This window comes from Arabidopsis thaliana, chromosome 4 (genome assembly GCF_000001735.4).
Source record: "Arabidopsis thaliana chromosome 4, partial sequence".
Classification (NCBI taxonomy): Eukaryota; Viridiplantae; Streptophyta; class Magnoliopsida; order Brassicales; family Brassicaceae; genus Arabidopsis; species Arabidopsis thaliana.
In genome coordinates this window covers 1,989,431-2,010,477 of record NC_003075.7, presented here as the reverse complement: position 1 = coordinate 2,010,477, position 21,047 = coordinate 1,989,431, and the positions used below count along the sequence as shown (strand labels likewise).

Below are 21,047 nucleotides of genomic sequence, written 5' to 3'. Positions count from 1 at the left end.
GTTCCTCCGAGCCGGGTTGAGTTGACCCTCAGGTTGTGGTTGAGCGGCTCGGACCTTGTTAGTCAAATGATGCGCTCCCGAGGCGTCTTAAGACCCACCTCGGGATGACTTTCCGGGTTGCCATCCGAGGCGCTTCAAGACCGGGTCGGGGAATCCTTTGTGGTGATGCTCTGAGGCGTTCTTGATGTCGCCTCGAGATGGTTCCTTGACATGATCCCCGAGGTGTTTTGAGTCCCGGCTCAGGATGGTTCTTCGACAAGATCTCCGAGGCGTTAATCAGGGTCGGCTCGGTTACCTAGGTGGAATCCGACCCCAACAGTTTGCCCCCCAGCTCATTGTCTTGACGGAAAGCCGATGAGTTTCACGGATGGGTTCCCGAGCCGACTGTTCATCTTCTTAGATCTAACTTTGTCGCTTCATCTTCCCGGACGGTCAAACTTCCGTTGCGTGCCGACGACTATTTTTGAGAAGTGGAAAACGTTTCTCGCTTATTCCCGAGGATCACGCGGGTGTTTCCTTCTGTCGAGCCCACGCGCTTAAACGCGTTTTAATTGTTTGTTGCGGACCCGACGCGCCTCCAAAAACTCTATATATACGACGAGCCATTCCTTCGGGAGTTCATTTGAAGTTTTCGAAGAAAATAAACGAGGTTTGCTTCCTTCTCTCTGATCTTGATATTTCTATCGTTCTTTCTTTTCCGGTGAAGCTCCGCCGTTCTTTTGTTATTTTTGATTTTTTCGGTTTAGAAATTCTTGTTTTCTGGTCGTTTCTCATCTCATCGATCGTCCCTGAGCCAAAAATGAGTTCCAGTCAGTCTCTTTCGATCCCGAGCGCTTCTCTCGTTGATTCCAGCGACTCAAATCATCCAGACGACCTTCCCCCATCTACAAACGGAGAGCGGTTTGGACGTCTTTTGAAGATGATGATGTATCTTCTTCGAGTGCCTCCGAGCAGATGAGAAGCGCCTCGCAGAGGCGGGATTGATTTCGCCGCGGGCGGCCTCTCCCGATGCGACTCATGACCGGGACGTTGCTCCCGATGTTGTGGCCCCGATTGACCCGACGCCTGCTGAGGCTCATGAGGTCGATCCTACTGCTGTTGCGCCTTTGCCCGAGGCGATTGTCGCGCTACCTGCGAGTAAGCGCGTTCGGACGGATGATTCATCGTCCAAGAAGAAGAGCAAGAAGAAGGCCTCGAGTACCAAGGCGGGAAAAGAGCACCCCATTTTTGAAGATCGGGTAGTCTCTGGAAACCTCCTCGGGGTGTGTGCTGGTCCTTTGCTTTCTCCTCCGGATACTCTTTTGGAGTCGCGGAAGTATGCTGAAACGGTGTCCCATTTCCTGCGGGTAAGTGCCTATTCAACTTTTTCATTTTTCATCAGTCTGGAGCTCCGATCCGTAATTTTCTTTCTCTGTTCTCTAGGTTGTCGCCTCGATGAACCGAATGGTGCATTCGGACGATTCGGCCATGAGGAATAACATGGAGGCGGCCAACAGGTTGGCCGATGCAGATGCTCGGATCCAAGCTGTCGAGCGAGAAAGAGATGAGGCGCTCTCCTAAGCTGCCGCGGCAAAGATGGCGAAGGAGGAGGCCGAAAAGGAGGCCTTCGTGAACAAGGCGAATGCCATTAAGATGGCCGAGCTGAATTTGAGGGCGGACTCCGAGGTCGTTCGTCTCAAACGCATGCTAGCCGAGGCGAGGGGGCTCCGCGATAGCGAAGTGGCTCGGGCTTCTCAAACGGCTAGGCGCGAGACCTTAAGGCCGCTGAGCAGAAGGTGTCGCTCCTTGACGGGATCAACGGTCAGTTTATGTACTTATCCCAGGCGCGGGCTAATGCGCAACTGATCAAGACACTTGAGGAAGGTGGAGTGTTGGCGACCGAGAAGGACCAGGTTGAGGAATGGCTGAAAGACTTCGCCAATGCCGAGGTCGATTTCACCAATTTTATCGCCGAGCTGAAAGAGGAACTCAAGACTCCTTCTCTCGACCCCACTCCTTTAAGTCCGGGTGGCCACAGGTCGGTCGAGACTCTTGCCGACGAGGCGGGGGTCACCGATCAGTCTGGGTCACTTCTGCCTGCCGAGGATATTCGCCCGTCTGAAGAGCTCGACTAAGTAGACGACACGAGAGCCGTTTTTTGTCATCGTTTTTTTTTTTTTTTTTGTTAATCTGTTCGGTTTGTTGTACTTGTGCCTGGATGGCTTTATCCAACGATTTGTAGAACCTATGCCTGGACGGCTTTATCCATTTTGCAATCTGAAATACTTGGTTGGATTCTAAAAACAAAACCCGAACCGTTTTATTGCCTGATATGATTCAGTTTAAGTATTTTGCGTGAAACTTCTCGGTTGTGACCCGATCCGATTCACCCTTTCACCATCGTTTAGAAACGAGCTGGGGTACCGGTGTTTGTGTAAGACCGGGTTTCTGAAGATAGAAATTTCTTCTTAAAATTAATCTGAAAGAATTTATCTCATATTTATATAGCGCGCTGTAGCCGAGCAGGCGTAAAAGATACTACGAGCCATCGCTCATCGTATTTAGCCGAAGCGTTCAAAAGTTGTGAATCGAATTTATTTTTTATGCCGAAGTTAGTACTTATACAAAATAATAAATGGGAGTATGGATATACGGACCCACTCCCCCCCTTATTAATGGGGGGGGGGGTAGCTGAACTCGTCCGAAGATGAGCTGCCTACGTACCCTTTTCAAGGATCAAGCCACCTCGTTGTTCAAGTTTAGTCACCTTGGATTTAGTTGTAGTATTTCCTTAGGTGCATTGCGTTCCTGGATCTTAGAACGGCTTTGCCGCTTAAGTTGGCGAGCTCATATACTCTGGGTCGGATGACCTTAGAGATTAAGTATGGCCCTTCCCAGTTCGTCCCGAGCTTCCTGGCGTTTGGCTCGGCGGTATTTTGAAAAACTTTCCGGAGAATTCGATCTCCTTCATGGAATCTTTGTTGTCGGACGTGTGAGTTGTAATGCCGAGCCGTTTCATTCTGATAGTTTTGTATGCGAACCAAGGCTGAATCTCTTCGTTCATCGATCAGATCGAGTTCGTCGAGGAGCCTGTGAGTATTATCGGGGTTGTTCTCGGGAGATAGACTCCGACGTAGGCTCGGTACTATCATTTCGGCTGGAATTACGCATTCCGTTCCGTAGACTAAGACGAAAGGGGTTTCTCTTGTGGCTCGGCGAGGAGTTGTCCGATGCGACCATAAAACACCCTCGAGTTCGTCGGACCACGAGCCCTTTTTAGCATCGAGCCATTTTTTCAAGCCATCGAGGATCGTTTTGTTAGCGGCCTCGGCTTGGCCGTTTCCTTGGGAATATCGCGGTGTTGACTTGCTAAGTCGAATTCCCCATTTATCACATAAGCCTTGGAAGCGGGTTGATATAAATTGCGAGCCGTTATCCGTAACGATCTCGTAAGGTATCCTGTGGCGACATAGGATATGTTTCCACACGAAGTTCTCGATTTGAGTGTCCTTTATGCTGGCGTAAGATTCGGCCTCTATCTACTTGGAGAAATAATTGGTCAAGACGAGAACTAACTTTTTCTGCTTCGAGGGATGCATAGGTCCAATTATATCCATTGACCACCGCATGAATGGATACGGCGAGGCGATTGATGACAAGAGCTCGGCTGGTTGATGGATTGTTGGCGCGTGCCTTTGACATTTTTCGCATCGTTTTGAAAACTTTTCGCAGTCTTTGATCATTGTCGGCCAGAAGAATCCGTGGCGTTTTATTTTGATGGCTAAGGCTCTTCCCCTGGAATGATTTCCGCACGAGCCACCGTGAATTTCTTTCATGATCTTGCAAACCGCTTCTCCTTCAACGCATGTCATTAAGGGTCCGGATAATCGCCACTTGTAGAGTTTTTCATCTACTAGAACGAAACGTGCAGCCTGAGCTTTGAGTTTCCGAGGGCAATTTTCCTTCGGATATATAGCTTTTGATGGGTTCTATCCATTCTGAGTTGCAGTCGTCTGGGCTGTCTTCCGGAGTGTCGTCTTGATCCGCGCCGATTTGTATTGGGAGGACGTGTTCCTCTTTCCCAAGGTCAATGCTTGGTTTTTCATTGAAATCTACTGGGATGACTCTTCTCAGGCTCGGGTCAGATGTCGAGGCTAGAGCGGCTAGGGCGTCAACCGATGTATTCTCTCCACGAGGGATCCTTGTTAACTCGAATTCCTAGAAATTCTTTGCCAGATTTTGTACATGAGTCAGGTAGGCCTCCATTCTTTCGTCCCGATCTGAATATTCTCCGTTGAACTGATTCGCGACGAGCTGTGAGTCGCAAAAAGCTCGGATTTTCTCTATCTTTAGCCCCCGAGCTAAATTAAGTCCGACTACGAGCGCTTCTTATTCGGCCACGTTGTTGGTGCCTTCGAAGTTAAGTCTAAATGATTGCTCGAGAACCTCTCCCGTTGGCGAAGTGAGGCGGATGCCTACACCCAAACTTTGCTTTGATGACGAGCCGTCTACGTGCAATAGCCAAGTTGTATCGAGTGGATTTTCCCGGGCCTCCATAAAGGGCAGTTTGACGATAAAATCGGCTAGGACCTGGGATTTTGCACATGTTTTGTTCCGATACTCGATGTCATACTCGCTGAGTTTGATTGCCCATTTAGCTAGGCGTCCTGATTGGCTTGGACTGTGTAAGATGGCGCGGAGCGGCATGGATCCCATTACTATGATGGAATGGGATTGACAGTAGGGTCGCAGTTTCCGAGCCGACATTATGACTGCTAAAGCGAGTTTCTCCATTTGCGGGTAGCAAGATTCCGCACCGGTGAATGTCTGTGAGACGTAAAAGATCGGTTTCTGTTCGCCTCTGTCTTCTCGGATTAACACTCCGCTAACTGCGGTATCTGATACGGCGATATACAAGTATAGTGGTTCTCTGATTACGGGTTTTGCGAGGATAGGTGGTGTTGCCAGATACTTCTTGAGTTCCTGAAAAGCTTCTCCGCATCGGGTCGTCCATTCGAATTTCTTGTTTCCCCGAAGCACATCGTAAAAGGCCAAGCATTTGTCGGTTGAGCGTGAGATGAAACGGTTGAGGGCCGCAACTCTTTCGGTTAGGCGCTGTACTTCTCGCTTGTTCTGAGGTGATGCCATTCCTAATAATGCCTCGATTTGCTTCGGATTCGCCTCGATGCCGCGGTGCGTGACTAGGTACCCGAGGAATTCTCCGGATCTTACCCTGAAGCGGCACTTGGCTGGATTGAGTTTGACGTTGTAGAGGTTTAGCTGCTGGAAACATTCGCGCAAATGGGACACGTGTTCTTCCTCTGCCATGGATTTCACCAGCATGTAAACTTCTATTGTCTTCTTGATCTGTAATGCGAAGATTTTGTTGACGAAGCGTTGATAAGTTGCCCCAGCGTTTTTGAGTCCGATCGGTAGCAAAAGATGCCTTGTTCCGTGTAGAATGCGGTTTTTTCTTGATCCTCGGGGTTCATCATGATCTGGTTGTAACCGGCGAAAGCGTCCATGAATGATAGCAACTTGTTTCCAGAAGTTGATTCTACGAGGCGATCGATGAGCGGTAATGGGAAGCTGTCTTTCGGGCAAGCTTTGTTAAAATCGGTGAAATCTACGCAGACTCTCCATTTGCCGTTTTTCTTTTTTACTACGACCGGGTTCGCGAGCCAATCGAGATATTTTGCCTCGGTGATGGAGTCGATCCTTAGTAATTTCTCTATTTCGGCTTTCACGGCTTCTGCTCACTCCCGACCCAATTTTCTCCTCTTCTGCGTAACAGGTTTGAACGTTGGGTCGATGTTGAGCTCGTGTAATACGATGTCAACACTTACTCCGGGCCAATCTTCTGGGGACCAGGCGAATGTATTGACGTTTTCTCTGAGGAAAGCGGTGAGTTCAGCTGTTAATTCTTCTCCTAGATCTCCGCCAATTTCTACGCATCGCTCGGGTTTTTCATCGTCAAGGCAGATAGAGATTACCGGATTGGGGATTGATTTTGTGGATTCCCGAGCCTCCCCGATCTTTAACTGCTATAATTGCTCGGAAATTGTTTTCTCTTCGGCTCGACCAAGCTTAGCCTTCTTACGATTCGCGTCGGCCGTTGACTTTGTGACGGGGTTCCTTAGCTTGTGTGCTGCCATGAAGCAGATTCGAGCATTTTTCTGGTTTCCCCAGATGGTTTTCACGCCGCTGCTCGTGGGAAATTTCAAGCAAAGATGATATGTCGAAGCGACAACTCGGAATTGATTTAATCACGGTGTGCCGATGATTGCGTTGTAAACGGTCGGCTGGTCGGTAACAGAAAAATCGACAATTTTTGTTACCCCTTTGGCTCGGACTGGTAACTTGATGGTCCTGAGAGTCATAGTGGTTTCTCGGACTGGTAACTTGATGGTCCAGTTCTGGTCGCGGAGTTGGTACAATTTGCGTCAAGTCGATCTTTATTTCTCGTAGCCTTGTCAGAAAAATGATGTCCAGTGTGCTTCCGGTGTCGACCAGAACTCATTCGACGTTGAAATCACCAATGGTTAGTGTAATGACTAAAGGATCGTTGTGCGGACGATCCAAACCGTTGGTATCGCTTTCATGAAAAGTTACTTCGTCATCTGATCCGCTAAATGGCCGCGTCCAGTTATGATTTGAGTCGGCCTTCCTTTGATAAGCTTTGATTGATGCCGTCGTGTCTTGACAGAAAGCCGAATCTCCTAAAATTGTGAAGATCCTTCCTCGAGCAGCTTCTGGTTCATCGTCATCTGCTTCGCGATTGCCTCAACCTCTTTTAGATCCTTCGAGATTCGCCGCGGGGGCCGCCTGCTCGGGATTGGCCACAGCATAGACCTGCTCGGTTTTCGCCTTCTCCGTTTCTAAGTCCCCTATGGTTAAGCCTCCACCGATTTCTCCGACTAGGAATTTTGCTGCCAACTTTGCCCCGAGGCTACGACATCTGGAAGTATGGTGGCCGTAACTCTTGTGTAACTCACAGTATTCCTGCTCGTTTCTTGCGGGTTGGTCATTCGTCCAAGTGTAGGATTCTCGCCCGCGTCCTCGACCGCGGCCTCGTCCTCGGCCTCGGGGTGTATCAGCTTGGTAATTGTGGGCTTCAGAGAAATTTCGTCCTTCATGGTGAATGAATGTCCCGTCTTGAGCGCCCTTTTTGTGGTTCGGAGATCTGAATTGGGATTTATCGCTACGAGGCATTTGCTTAGGCGGTTCATGTCTTTTTGATAGTAGTTCCATTTCTTCTTCATGGGAAACGTAATCCGAGGCTCGGTGTAGGGCATCTCTGATTGTCTGCGGCTTGGACAAGTTTAGCTCCTTCCGAAATTCGGACTTGTAGCACAGTGCTTTCTTCAGAGCAGAGAGAGCTGCTACGTCGTTGATTCCTTCGACTTTGGCTAGGGTAGATCGGAATTTTGCGAGGAAGTCTCGAAGTGGCTCATTTGGCTGCTGAGATAATGACCATAGATCGGCGTCTGACGTGGATCGATTAGCATCGAATATTGCTTTAGGAAGAGCGTCGATAGCTCCTGAAAACTGTCCACGGAATTTCCCTCGAGTCTTGAGAACCAATCCAAAGCTGGTCCTTTCAAGTGTTCGACGAAAAGGTGAAAGACACCGGCGTCTCTTTCGTCGGGTCTGAACTTGGCTCGGGCCACGGAGATTATGAATGACTTTAAGTGTCCTTTCGGGTCGGAGGATTCACTGAAGTATTCAATCCTTAGCTTTCCTGGATCTGAGATTATTGTGTTGGAGATCGTGCGTGTGAAAGGTGTGTTGTGGGACTCTTCCAGGATGCGATCGATGTTCGGGGCCGAGGAGACTGCGTTATGCATTTGGGATCTCACAAGCTTCATCTCGTTTTCTGCCTTGGCTAGGGAGAGCTTGATAGCGCTTATTTCCTGTTCTCTGGCGTACTCCTCAGCCCATCGAACGTTCTCTTTTGAATCTTCATCGTCCGAGACCCCGATCTGATTGGCCTCGACATTTTCTGCTCAGGGAGGAGGGAGCTGCGGATCGTTTCCTTCTGTTCGATTCGTGTCTCGATTCCCCAAGATTGCCGGCTCGGCTCGATCTCTTCCAATTTCCGGTGCGGTTCGGCGGATAGGCCTCATCGTGTTGCCAGGTGTGTGTAACACGAGCCATGTTGGATTGAGATCTGCTGCTGTTCGTTGATCGTGAAGATGCCTTGCGCCGAAACGAGTAGTCCTGATCTGTCCTTGGGAGGTAGCTGCTTCGAGTTGTTGCGCCAAAGACCGATTCGCCTGTTCTTGATCGTTTACTTTCTTCTGAAGTTGAGCCATCATGCTCCTCAATTCTGCTAGGACCGCGGGAGCGGTGGCTTCAGGAACGTCTGTTTGGTTTGGAGGGATCGGGTTTCCCTCTACGTCAACTGTGTTACCGGGGATTCGAATGTTGACCATTGTGGATTGGTTGGTTGGTTCTGTGTTCTGGAAGTAAGAGAAATCTCAATCCCCTCCTTCTAGCGCCAAATTGTGAGAGTCGAAACTCGCACAAGAGAAATTGTACTAAGGGTTTCTTCAAAGAATGGATCTTTGTGAGTTTCTCACAGAACAACAGCTTGATTACCGCGGACGGTGTTCTTGGTTATATTATTGAAATAATGAGGATTCGATCGTACAAGTGTTTAGAAATATGAAAATAAGTGTTTTGCCTTCAAAATCAGGGCGTATTTGATAGCCTGAAGTTGAGAGCGTTTTTGTGCGTGTCTTTTTCTTTGTCCTCAGAAGTTCTTTATATAGGGCGTTATCAGATCGCTTCTCGCGATATTCTCGGAAGATTTCTCCTTATCTTAGAGCTGGCGAAGGAGATTTGTCTTTATCTTCCGAAGATTCTGGGAACTCCTATATTTGGTGATATCCTCGGAGATTCTCTAATATCTCTTCTGGGTTTTTCGGAAATGGTATGTTCGATCTCATATTGGTTAAGTCATTTCTTGAAGGTTCTGTCCCGACCCGATGTTCCTCCGAGCCGGGTTGAGCTGACCCTCAGGTTGTGGTTGAGCGGCTCGAACCTTGTTAGTCGAATGATGCGCTCACGAGGCGTCTTAAGACCCGCCTCGGGATGACTTTCTGGGTTGTCATCCGAGGCGCTTCAAGACCGGGTCGAGGAATCCTTTGTGGTGATGCTCCGAGGCGTTCTTGTTGTCGCCTCGGGATGGTTCCTCGACATGATCCCCGAGGTGTTTTGAGGCCCGACTCAGGATGGTTCTTCAACAAGATCTCCGAGGCGTTAATCATGGTCGGCTCGGTTACCTAGGTGGAATCCGACCCCAACACGCATCTTGAAATTTTTGACACATATCCATCTAGGAACTTCACTTCAGCAACAACCCACTAGAACAACTCCTTCTTTGCATCAGGAGACAAGTGGAATTTCAAACCGGTAATTTTCCATCTCGTGTAACATGCAACTCAGGTCTGCTGCATATTTCAGCCAAGTCCAACCTTGATTTTAAACTATCTTTTGTTTTGCCCTGCAGATTCAAGATCTAGCATTAAGTATAACTTAGGTCTGGATTCAATATCTAGTTAATTACTCTAGATCTAGCATTAAGTATAATCAAAGATGAAAAATTCTACAGATAACTTAACAGGGGGCGATCTACTAAACCATATGAATCCCTAATAAGAAACCCTATTCCAAACAAGCAAACTACTTAGACATATTGAATGAAACAAACAACATAATTGAGATAGAAAGCATAAACACAGCAAATAAGATAGGGGAAAGAAGGGATCTCTTCACTGTATTAAGAACTGAATGAATCTCTCAAGAACAAGGTATGAATAGCTTATATCTCTGAAAATAGGGATTTGCAAAGAACTTGATAAAAGAAACTTAGGTCTAAAACAATATATAAAAACCTTATAAAACGTCCTGGGTCTAATAATGTAAATAGGGAAGTCTTCTGGGGCAAATTTCTTCTTCTGTAAACTTGAAAGCGTCATGGACTTTGCTGGGCCGAAACTGGTGTCGATCGAAAATCATGCTTAGCTTCCTTTTCCTTAGCTTTTTCTCTAAAATGTCTCCTTATCTCCATTGTTGTCCCATTGCATAGAATACCTAAAAAGACACTAAAAAGACTCGAGAAATAACATAAAGACTCAAAATCCTAACCCTAAAACATAGATAAAATTAATTAAAATAGGGATATATAAACTCCCCCAGACTTAGCTTTTGCTTGCCCTCAAGCACAACACAAAAGTCGAACCCGTGGAAGAGGTTTTGAAAACAAAGGAACTCCCAACCTAAGTTCCACAACTATATCCACCAGGCTTTCATCGCTGGGTCTAATCAAACAATCTAACATTCAAGATCCTTCTAGACTCATCCATGTACTATACCATGATAAATCGACCATTCTTTTATTATTATTTTTTTTTCTTTGGTGTTCTTTCTCTCTCCGAGACTTATTCTTTTTAGAGAGTAAACAAAAGGGAACTCGCATACTGGATCGACACCCTCGGTATTTTTCTAAACTTTGTAATTGATCATTCCAAATAATGTATAATAATGGGGTCATAGGAAACATTCCTACCTCTATACAGTATCTGAAAATCCTATCAATCTCTCATTTCTTTTTCTTTTTATAAGGGGAGAGGAACACTTTTTCTTTATCACATGGGTCTCAATATCAGGTATAAACAAGGAGTCAAGATCTATGAATACTAACCGTTCGAAGAGGTAAAAGGAAGATCAGTGAGATTAGCTCCAGCCTTAGTGGTTGTGTTGGAAACTAGGATATCCTCAAGTCTGTTGGTTTGCCATCTAGATTTTCCAATAGTCGGATTGAGTCGAACCTGCAGCACTCATCAACCAGGCAATAATCAAGAGAAATATAGATCATGATTCCTAACTAAACTAAAAAAAACAGTTTTTTTTTTTTTTTTTAAGGGAGACTCAATAAACTCAAAAACAAAAAAATAATAGGAATCATAAATAAAAGCAATATTAGTAAGAACCTCTCCCTGACTAAAATGGCACTGTCTCCAGTGGCATTCAAATCCGAAGAAGGCGGGAAAAATGAATCAAAAATAAAGAAAATAAAAGAAAGGAAAAGAAAAATCAAATCAGTGGGTTGCCTCCCACTAAGCGCTTGTTTTGAGTCAATAGCTTGACTTGGCGGAGTTCAGGATGTGGTGGGATAATGGAAGATTGTTGCTGCCTTCTCGCCTTCCAAGGCGGTGCGTAAACTGATCTGGTCGGGGCAGCTGCAAGTGTCGATCGACACTCATGGTGATGTCGATCGACACTCTCCTCGTTTCCTGCAAGAACAACAGGAGAAAGAAACTTTCGAAGAACTCTAGGCTTGTTATCTCGTGAAGCAGACTTCGAAGAATCTAAAGAATTAATCGATGGGTAAGCAGGAGAAAAGATAGAAGAGAACTTATCACAGAGGGCCGCAAGAGGTGTGGGCTGAAGAGAATGTGCAGTATTCTCTGTCTGTGAATCCCGAGGGTGTCGATCAATAGGAGGGATGGTGTCGATCGACACTGTTGCTCTGCAACTCTCATTGGCGAGCTGAGCTGATGGGAGCGTTGTTTATGGCTCTGGCTGGGGATTCTACGCAGTCCGAGGAGGTGTTTCTGTGCTAGAGGCAATGATATTGATAGTCTTAGTGAACTCTGAACCATCCATGCCAAACTCCATCTCCAAATCACAAACTTTGAGAGAGATCCTACCTTTCTTCACATCAATCCTAACACCAACTATAGTTGGGAATGCTCTTCCAAGGGTAAGAGGATCCTTGGGTTCCTTATCGTAGTCCAGGACCACAAAATCAGCAGGGATTAAGGAGTTACAAACCTTAACAGGAACATCCTCAAGGATTCCTTCAGGGATGCATTTGGAACGATCCGCAAAGAGGAGAGTGATTCTAGTCGGCATGTAGTTAGTCATGCCTAATCTCTCTGCAACAGACTTAGGCATGAGGTTGATACTTGATACCATGTCACACAAAGAGCGGCTGAACCTGCTTGTGGAGATAGAGCAATCAAGTACAAAGCTACCTGGATCCGGGAGCTTCTCAGTGGTCTGATCAAGAGTGATGGTGCGGATGTACTCAGCAATGTCCACTCTTTGTGCCTTCTCTTTCTTAACCTTAGGCAGCATGATTGCACTGATGTCCCTTGTCAGCAATTTAGCTTCATCTGAGCTAATACCATTGTCAACAAGTTGCTTGACATACCTATTGAGTGGAGCAGAAGATGTCTCAGAAACATTCTTAGGAAGAGAAGTGAGGATCTTCTCCATGATGGCTGTGCACTTAGTAGCATGAATCTCCTGCTTAGATCGACGCTTCCTCGGATAAGGGATAGGGGGGCATAGGCAGACTCAGGCTGCATCGGGATTCTCACCTCATATGGTGCAGTCCGGACCCAGTGTCGATCGACATCAAGTAGAACTTTCACTCGAACATAATCTTGAGCATGTGACGTTTAAGGGTCAAAAGCACCTGTAAAACCTTACCTTCACACTTATCAGTTTCCTTAATTGTTTCCTCTGTGTAATAATTGACCGGAATATTACGGAGGCAAATCTAAGTTGGAAGAAACATTAGGTAATCAGCCTGAGGCCTTTCAATACATTTATCCATGAGCACACACCAGTCATCTTTTGTCCAAACTCCTGTCTTTAAGATTTCAAGTAAATCATCTTCTGATTTGAAAATAAACTGAAACCTTTCTTGAGATAAAGCCACTTCATAGACTCTATTATTTAATCTCCAAATTCTAGGCATGTCTAAAATCCAATTAGACATCCTTTGATTACTAGGATTCAAGAACCTACCCATAAGACTGCAATGATTCTTTTCAGAAGAACATAACTTAGCTTGATTTGGATGAACAAGAGGTTTATCATCTGAAATTGACAACTCTTGTATAGCTTTGTTCAGATCCATATTCATATCCTTTTTCTTGATTAAACTAAAACCCTGTAAACACTGAAACACCCAGGAAACCTTTTTAATCACCTCAATCTTTCTTCTTTAGAAACCAAACTTGAAACGAATCGAAAGGTTATGAAGACAATTAGAAAACCTTTTGAACACTTCAATCTTTCTTCTTGAGATACCCAGACTTGAAACGAATCCACAGAAGAAACGAGTCCAATATGACAGACCAGCACCACTTCATCGTTTTCTTCGTAGCGCAACAGAGTTCTCGCTTTCCACCGTCGGAACTTGCTTTAGAAACACCTAATCCACTCTCCATCAACATCAATACTTTCAAATTCATCAATATCACTCTCCTTCGCCTCCAACGATTCACAAACTTTTCCTCCACCAATCTCCTCTAATATCCAATGAATCAAATTAAACGAGTTTTGTTTAAAGGAATCTAAACCAGAGACAATGCCTAGAGAACCCAAGGGTTCTAGTCTTAGACACAAATCGGAACAATTAATCTCCAATTCATCAACATTCTAAACTAAAGGAAAATCACTTTTCATTGAAGCTTCAGAAAAGTAATGGTCTTTGGTTTGTAACATGGGAGATTAAAAGGGGAAATTACTTTCAAAGGATGTTCGGTTTGGGTTCAAACTGCATTTTTCATTTAAGCTTTAGAATCAGATCGGAGATACATGAAACGCTTGGCCGGAGTTTCGAACGAGAAGAAAGAAAATTATAGGATTGATCGATTAGCAGAGATGGTGTTGTTCATCTAAGGAAATCACAATTCCAAAGCCGTGTAAAATCTCCGCCGTGTATGCTCCATCGAGAAACGCAAGGAGAGAGAAGACACGTACGGTTGATGAATTTAAGTAGATTAAAACTGGTTTAGGTGATTAAGGACAACTATGTCCTTTTAGTGGAATAAAAATGCCTATTCCGGTTAATACATTGAAAATGTGTGCTTGTAGCAAAGGCATAAAGAAAAAGGGAGTTTTTTGTAATTGATCCCATACCAGATAATAACCACTTAAATCCCTCACATATTTCTTAAAAGCTGGTCTGCACGTAAATTACCATGTCCAGTATGCATTAGGTTTGTCTGTATAACTAACACAAATAAGTCGCATTATCTTTCGTAATAGGGATTGGCTGAAAGGAACTGAAAAAAGGAAGTTTGGTATACTTATAAAACGTATACAGAGGATTTAGGTACTAGCTAGGCGAAGATACATACAAGGACATTCCATATATAATCAATTCATTACCAAGTGCCTTCTTCTAATGCAGACTTTTAAAACATGCTCTTGCATAGAACTTGTTATTCAAATCTGTGATTAATACCCATTTACCAAAAAAAAGCCTTGATGATTTTTTACCAATTCAATTTAAGAGACACAGACGCACAAATCTTCAAAAGCGATACTACAACAATTTATAGTATCATAAAACTAAAATCGCTTCTAGGGATGTCACCTGATAGAACCCGATTCAGTTCTATCAAGAAAGTAACATAAATTAGGTGAGAAGTAGAAGAAAGAGATGAAAAATCAGAAGAAATTGAGGAAGAAGATGATTGTCGATTTTTTAATTGATCTTTCGACCACCTTTCTCGTAAGCGAAAGAGTACTAAATCCAGAAATTAAAAGGCTTAAGATGCTAATACAATAGCAACCCAATAACAAGATAACAAGGCCCAATAACTTTATTTGGGTACGTATCATTACTCCCTCTTTGAAGAAGTACTTTGTCCTCAAAGTAGAAGGAAATGAAAGCTATGGAAGAGTACCTTAGCTTCTGTTGACCCTGCACCAGCAACCTTCTTCTTACCGATAAAGAACACATCAGACTCCTCGACTGTTGATACAAACTGCCTCTCACCTATCTCTTCAGCTTGTATTTCCAACAAAGATTGCTCCTCTAGTGGTGAAGTCGGTTTAGAGATGAACCACTCTGGATTCGCTGCTCCTAGCAACATTACTTTGTAGACAGGAATGATCTGAACTCTACTCTCATTTCTGTATTTTGAACTTCACTGGTTGCTTTTAGGCCCTCTTGTTCTAGAACTTCACAAAAAAAACGAATTGGGTGGTCGTGGCGATCGCCACACTTCATAGGAGAGTATCATCTCTACAAGGTTTCCAAGATGAAAAAACAGTAATTTGGTCTCTAATGTAGCGTCATCCTTGCTCTTTGTTAAATTGGTTACATGAGGCTTCTCGATTAACGTCCATACTCTATTCAGCTCATACACATAGTCAGCTCATCAAAAGAGATGACAACGTACAAAATGTTCCTTATACTATATACTATGAAAAGTGTTTTATATAAAACAATAGTGTTGTATTATGGAAATGATAGCTTTATTTATTTAAAATCGTTTCTTTCTGTTTGAAGATGTTATGTGAAACTTTGGTACAAATACTATCTTTAGTATAACTATATTTTGAATATACGGCAACTAGTAAACTTGTGGAAAAAAACTTGTCACTTGTAAAACTAGTATAACTGTAATTAGCCTTATATTAATTTAGAATAATATTAATATGTAATCTAAACTCATGAATAATGAAAATTGTTAGATAGATAAATTTATTTTATGATTTCTAGAAAAAGTCAAATATAATAACATATTAACTACTAAATTAATTTTTTAAACAATGATGGATCTAATTTATTATAATAAAATCAGAACAAGTGACATGCATCCCACATCAAATAACATTAATTATCAAAAATGATATAATATTAATTTAAAATATAATACTAATTATTATTATGATGTAATGTTAATTTCCGATTTGACTAATTATTGGTGTTTGTTGTTTTTTAATTAATTCTCTAATACCCTTTTCATCATACCCCTTTTAAAATCAACCTCTTTTTCTGGCCATTTTCATTTGCACTCTCTCCTAATTTGTATCCCCCTTTTACCTATAGTGAACTACAGACCAGCGGCCTAATTTTCATTTGTCTCTCTTGTTCTTGGTCTGTCGCCGTCGGAGAGTACGACGGCGTCGTCGGAATCGTCTTGTCTTTCACCCTCGCAGTCTTCATTTCACCATCAATTTCCCAGGTTTGTGTTTCTCTTATGGAATCGATTTCGAATTTGTTATTTTAGCCTAAATGTCTCAATTTCGAATTGAATTATTCGATTTTGGTGTTGATTATGTGAATTCGTTATACTATTTTGTGATAGATTTTGGTTTCGATTTAGTGTTTAGCTTGATTCAGTTTATTTTTTAGTTTAGCTTGATTCAGTTTATTGATTTAGCTCTCTCAGTCCATGTGTGAAACAATATACAAAATAAATCAAAATCGAGATCTAAACTATAAGATTTAGGGTGATTTGCAAAATGATTAATTGTTAAGGTAATCCACTAGAAATTGCACAATTGAGAATCATATTTACCATAGAATCTTTGGCAAAAAGTTTCTTCACCGGATCTGGCGATTTCTTCGTCGGATCTTCAAATAGGAAATCGCCGTCGGAGAAGAAGAAATTGTGTGTCGAAGAGAAGAGAAGAAGAAAAACCTAATCTTTCAGGGTAACGTAGTCATTTTCCGCAAGAGAAGGGGCAATTTTAAAAATGTCCAACAGGAAAGGTTATTTTTGCAAAAGAACACTAGAAGAAAGTTATTTTTGCAAATCTCCCTTTTTTAATCCCATGAACTCTTAAAATATGCTTATATTTTGTAATCGCAATGATTCTACTCCCATGTCCAAACTTTTGAGTTCGACCAGCCAAGGCCTGTTACGCAGTCTCGAAAATATGGTTAACATCCATGTCTCAAGAAATCGTTCAAGGCAAATCAAGATCAAATTAGAAGGAAGTTTCTAGAAGATAATCAATTCATGGATATATCAAGAAAGTGTATAGATACAAAGAACCAATCTCCATCAATGATGATTGATAAAATCTCTCAAAATAATTGTTGAATGATTATATAATTAATTTGATTTATTTTTACATTTATGTTGATGATTTGTATATTGAGCCCTATATAAGTTCATTTATCCATTCATTGTAAATATATAGATTTTTGGAATATAAAAGAAAATTGTTTCTAAAGCCTAGGCTATGTTTTTGTTTATCTAAGTTAGGTGGATTTATTTACTTACTAAACGTGTGAGTATATGTCCTTTGTGTGGATTCACTAAGGTCTAGATTCGTGATCTCATCACAAAGTAGCAGTTCTCGATCCACCATCAAAACCATCAATCGATCCACCGAGAGAGGGCTATCGCCAGCTTGTTTGATCCCATATCTATCTCAGCATTCATCCATCAAACAACAAGAGAGAGCGACCACCATCTTGTTGCTTCCCGTGACTCCACCTCCTATCACCAAGCTTTGGATCTTATATCAGCCTCTAGCAACACTTGATCATCCGAATCATCAAGAACAGTACGAAGTTTATGATGCTTTAGCCTCTGTCCCATTGCACCTATATGATCCATCTTTATATCCGTTTTCCCAAAAATCTCACACAAGAAAGTTCCTTGCAAATGCAACTTCATGTTATAGTCATATGGATTGGCTTTATGGTAATTCTTCCTACACTTAGATACAAAAGCACCATCTATAAAGACGCTAGCTTGGAAATGACGAGATAGACGACTAAATAAAGCTCTTGCAATGGTAGTCTTCCCAATTCCGGAGGAACCCCAAATCCCAACCATCCTCTCACTTCCTCATATTCTAAGCTCAACAATGAACTCATCTCTGTTATATGATCTTCAATACCAACAAAATCCTCAACATCCTTGGATGGAGTTAAATTCGGTTTAAGCAAAACATCATTTGCAATTTCTTCTATCATTTTTGCTTCATTAACCCTAACAACAAGAAACAAATCAATACATAAAACCAAGTTCAACACACAAAGCAAGCTCAACACACAACGAGTATGAATAGTCAAATCAAGTTAACGTACCAATTCACAAAATAATATCCAAGAATATTAAGCTACATCAACCAAAGCTGTTCTCCACAGATTTATCTCATCCTCTGTTCATGTTCTTACAAGTCTTCTCAAATATTTTTCCCAAATCTCCGGTCTGTTTCCTAACATGAGAATGATCCAAACCTTAAAAAAAACAGAATGACCACCAATCGCTTGATTTCTTCTTTGCATTTAACAATCTCCAGCAATTCATTCAAGTACCAGCATGAAGAAGCATAGTTTTTGGAAAAGATAACAACCGCGAGAATGTTACTTAGAAATCTCGATGCCCTTTCTCCTTTCTCTATTCATTGGTTATACAATATATACACATATACAAGAATGTTCTCCAAGTAATATCAATTCACATATGGCAAGTGAATAATACGTATTCCCTTGTCTATCACTCCCCCACAGTCTTAGCGTCGTTTTGGATGATGCTAAGGCTGGATCGAAACTCTGTGAACAAAGGAGTGGGAAGCCCTTTTGTAAAGATGTCTGCATATTGATGAGAACAGTGAACATGGAAAACACGAACGGTACCCATAGCTATGCGTTCTCGAACGAAGTGGAGGTCTATCTCTACATGTTTGGTGCGTTGGTGTTGGACAGGATTGGTGGAGAGGTAGACTGCGCTGATGTTATCGCAATACACCAAAGTGGCCTTGGAGAGAGGACAATGTAATTCAAGTAAGAGATTGCTGAGCCATGTTATTTCAGCAACTGCATTTGCTACGCCACGGTATTCAGCTTCAGCGCTTGAGCGAGAGACTGTATGTTGTCGCTTTGAAGACCAAGATATCAAGTTGTTACCGTGAAAAATGCAGTAACCGGAAGTGGAACGCCTTGTTGTTGGGCAGCCTGCCCAATCTGCATCTGTGTATGCGATTAACCCGGAAGTATCTGATGGATAAAGCTGCAAACCATAATTGAGTGTACCTTTTAGATAACGAAGGATATGTTTGAGGGCATTAAGGTGAGGTTCTCTTGGGTCGTGCATGAATAGACAGACTTGTTGAACAGCGAACGAGATATCTGGCCGTGTAAATGTCAAGTATTGAAGTGCGCCGGCAAGGCTGCGGTAGAGTATTGGATCTTCGACTGCTGGTCCATCGTTAGCTGCTAGCTTGACTCGTGAATCAGCTGGTGTGGTGGATGGCTTACAGTTTGTCATATTGGCCCGGTGTAGTATATCGGCGGCGTAGTTATGTTGATTGAGAAATAATCCAGAGGAGTTTCTTTTGATGGCGATTCCGAGGAAGTAGTGAAGTTCTCCTGAATCTGTCATTCCAAATTCTTGGCTTAGAGATGAAATGATATCTTGGAGAAGCTTAGTTGAAGATGCGGTGAGGCCAATGTTGTCCACATATAGGAGAAGATAGGCTGTTCCATTGGCGCGATGGTAGACAAAAAGCGATGGGTCAGCCTTGCTTTGCACAAAACCGATTCGACACGCGTATTGGGTAAATCGTTGATTCCAGGCTCGTGGTGACTGCTTAAGACCGTAAAGTGACCGTTTGAGTAAGCATGCGTGGTCGGGTTTGGTGGGATCACGGAATCCCGAAGGTTGATGCATATACACGGGTTCTTCGAGTGTGCCATTGAGGAAGGCATTTTTTACGTTGAGTTGGTGAATTGGCCATTTGCGAGAGAGGGATAGTTCCAATACGAGGCGGATCGTGGCCGGCTTGACTACAGGGCTGAAAGTCTCGTCGCAATCAATGCCTATTTCTTGTGATTTCCCATTTGCAACAAGTCGCGCCTTGTACCTATATAGTTTGCCATCGGGACCAAACTTATGCCTAAATAACCACATGGAACGCACAATGTTAGTATCTCGGGGCCGTGGTACTAAGTCCCACGTTCCCTTTTTAATTTGAGCTGCATATTCCTCATTCATGGCTGCGTTCCAGTTAGGATCTTCTAAGGCTTTTAGGTGAGAGGTAGGAAGAGGAGAAATAATGTCAGTGTGAAGAGATAATGGTTGTTTGGGTTTGGTAATACCGTTTTTACTTCGCGTTCTCATAGAGTGCGCAACGACGGTTGGAGGCTGCGGAGGAGCTACTTGTGGAGTTGGTTCATTGGGAATTGTTTGAGGTGGATCAATTTGGCGAAGGAGAGGAGAAATAGACACCGGAAGTTGTGGTTCATCTATGATTGAAGGAGATTCTGAGATAGATTTAGAGAAAGGAAATTTAGATTCATCGAAGGTAACATGACGTGAAATGATTACCTTACGGGTTGCGAGTTCTAGACACCGATATCCTTTATGGTTAGATGGGTATCCAAGAAAAACGCACGCAGTGGAGCGAGGATCGAGTTTATGAGACGAAACCGGAAGAAGATTGGGGTAACAAAGACATCCAAATACTCGAAGATGATTGTATATGGCCGGTTTGTGGAAAAGTTTGGTGAAAGGTACCTCGTTTTGAATGGTAGATGAGGGGAGAATGTTGAAGAGATGAGTTGCCATCATAAGTGCCTCAACCCAATAGGTGGTGGGCATGTTTGCTTGGATGAGTAAGGAACGGACAGAATTATTCAGTGTCCGAAGAGTGCGTTCGGCTTTGCCGTTTTGCTGCGAGGTGTATGGGCAAGAGAAGCGAGGGATAATTCCATGAGTGGCTAAGTGATTAAGGAATTGTCTGTTTTGGTATTCACCACCATTATCACATTGTAATGATTTAATGCTGCAGCCAAATTACACGTAAGCCATAAACTTTAAGAAAGTGGAAAACACTTCAGATTTTTTACGAAGAGGAAAAACCCAGAGAAAGTGAGTGAAATGATCAAGATATATAACGTAATATTTTATTCCACTGATGCTAGGAACCGGTGAGGTCCATACATCGGAATGAATAATTTCAAAAGGTGCAGAAATAGAAGAAATAACTGAATCAAATGGTAATCTAGTGTGTTTCCCCAATTGACATGCATGACAAAGAGACATGTCAATTTTAGAACAATTAATTAAGGGAATAAGTTGAGATTTAGTACGTTTATGAAACAAAATTATGGAAGTAGTACACTCACTATTTATAATTAAGGAAATAATCGGGTCCACTATCGACTGTAATACGCGTCGCTTGTAATACAGAAAAACATGGGCCATGATTCGTTTGAGGAAATTACGTTTAGGGGTCGCCGTTTGTTTTGTTCGTTTGCAGGAAACCCTTTGACTGAGTTCGGGGGT

The 21,047-nt window shown here is 43.0% G+C and overlaps 1 long non-coding RNA gene and 5 pseudogenes across 6 annotated transcripts; 2 read left to right on the top strand and 4 right to left on the bottom strand.

Annotated features, from left to right (window-relative positions):
* Positions 1 to 799: 799 nt before the first annotated feature.
* On the top strand, positions 800 to 2,110 carry AT4G04165 (annotated as a pseudogene; the record flags this gene model as incomplete). Its single annotated transcript has 1 exon — positions 800 to 2,110.
* Positions 2,111 to 2,724: 614 nt separating this feature from the next.
* On the bottom strand, positions 2,725 to 6,744 carry AT4G04157 (annotated as a pseudogene; the record flags this gene model as incomplete). The annotated part of the gene is made up of 1 exon: positions 2,725 to 6,744.
* A 1,241-nt stretch (positions 6,745 to 7,985) lies between these two features.
* Positions 7,986 to 8,414, bottom strand: AT4G04155 (annotated as a pseudogene; the record flags this gene model as incomplete). The annotated part of the gene is made up of 1 exon: positions 7,986 to 8,414.
* A 3,163-nt stretch (positions 8,415 to 11,577) lies between these two features.
* AT4G04150 lies at positions 11,578 to 12,916 on the bottom strand (annotated as a pseudogene; the record flags this gene model as incomplete). Its single annotated transcript has 1 exon — positions 11,578 to 12,916.
* A 268-nt stretch (positions 12,917 to 13,184) lies between these two features.
* AT4G04785 lies at positions 13,185 to 13,757 on the top strand. The gene has a single exon (NR_141822.1). It is a non-coding gene; the product is annotated as an other RNA (long non-coding RNA).
* Positions 13,758 to 16,583: 2,826 nt separating this feature from the next.
* Positions 16,584 to 20,810, bottom strand: AT4G04145 (annotated as a pseudogene; the record flags this gene model as incomplete). The annotated part of the gene is made up of 1 exon: positions 16,584 to 20,810.
* Between the last annotated feature and the right edge of the window lie 237 nt (positions 20,811 to 21,047).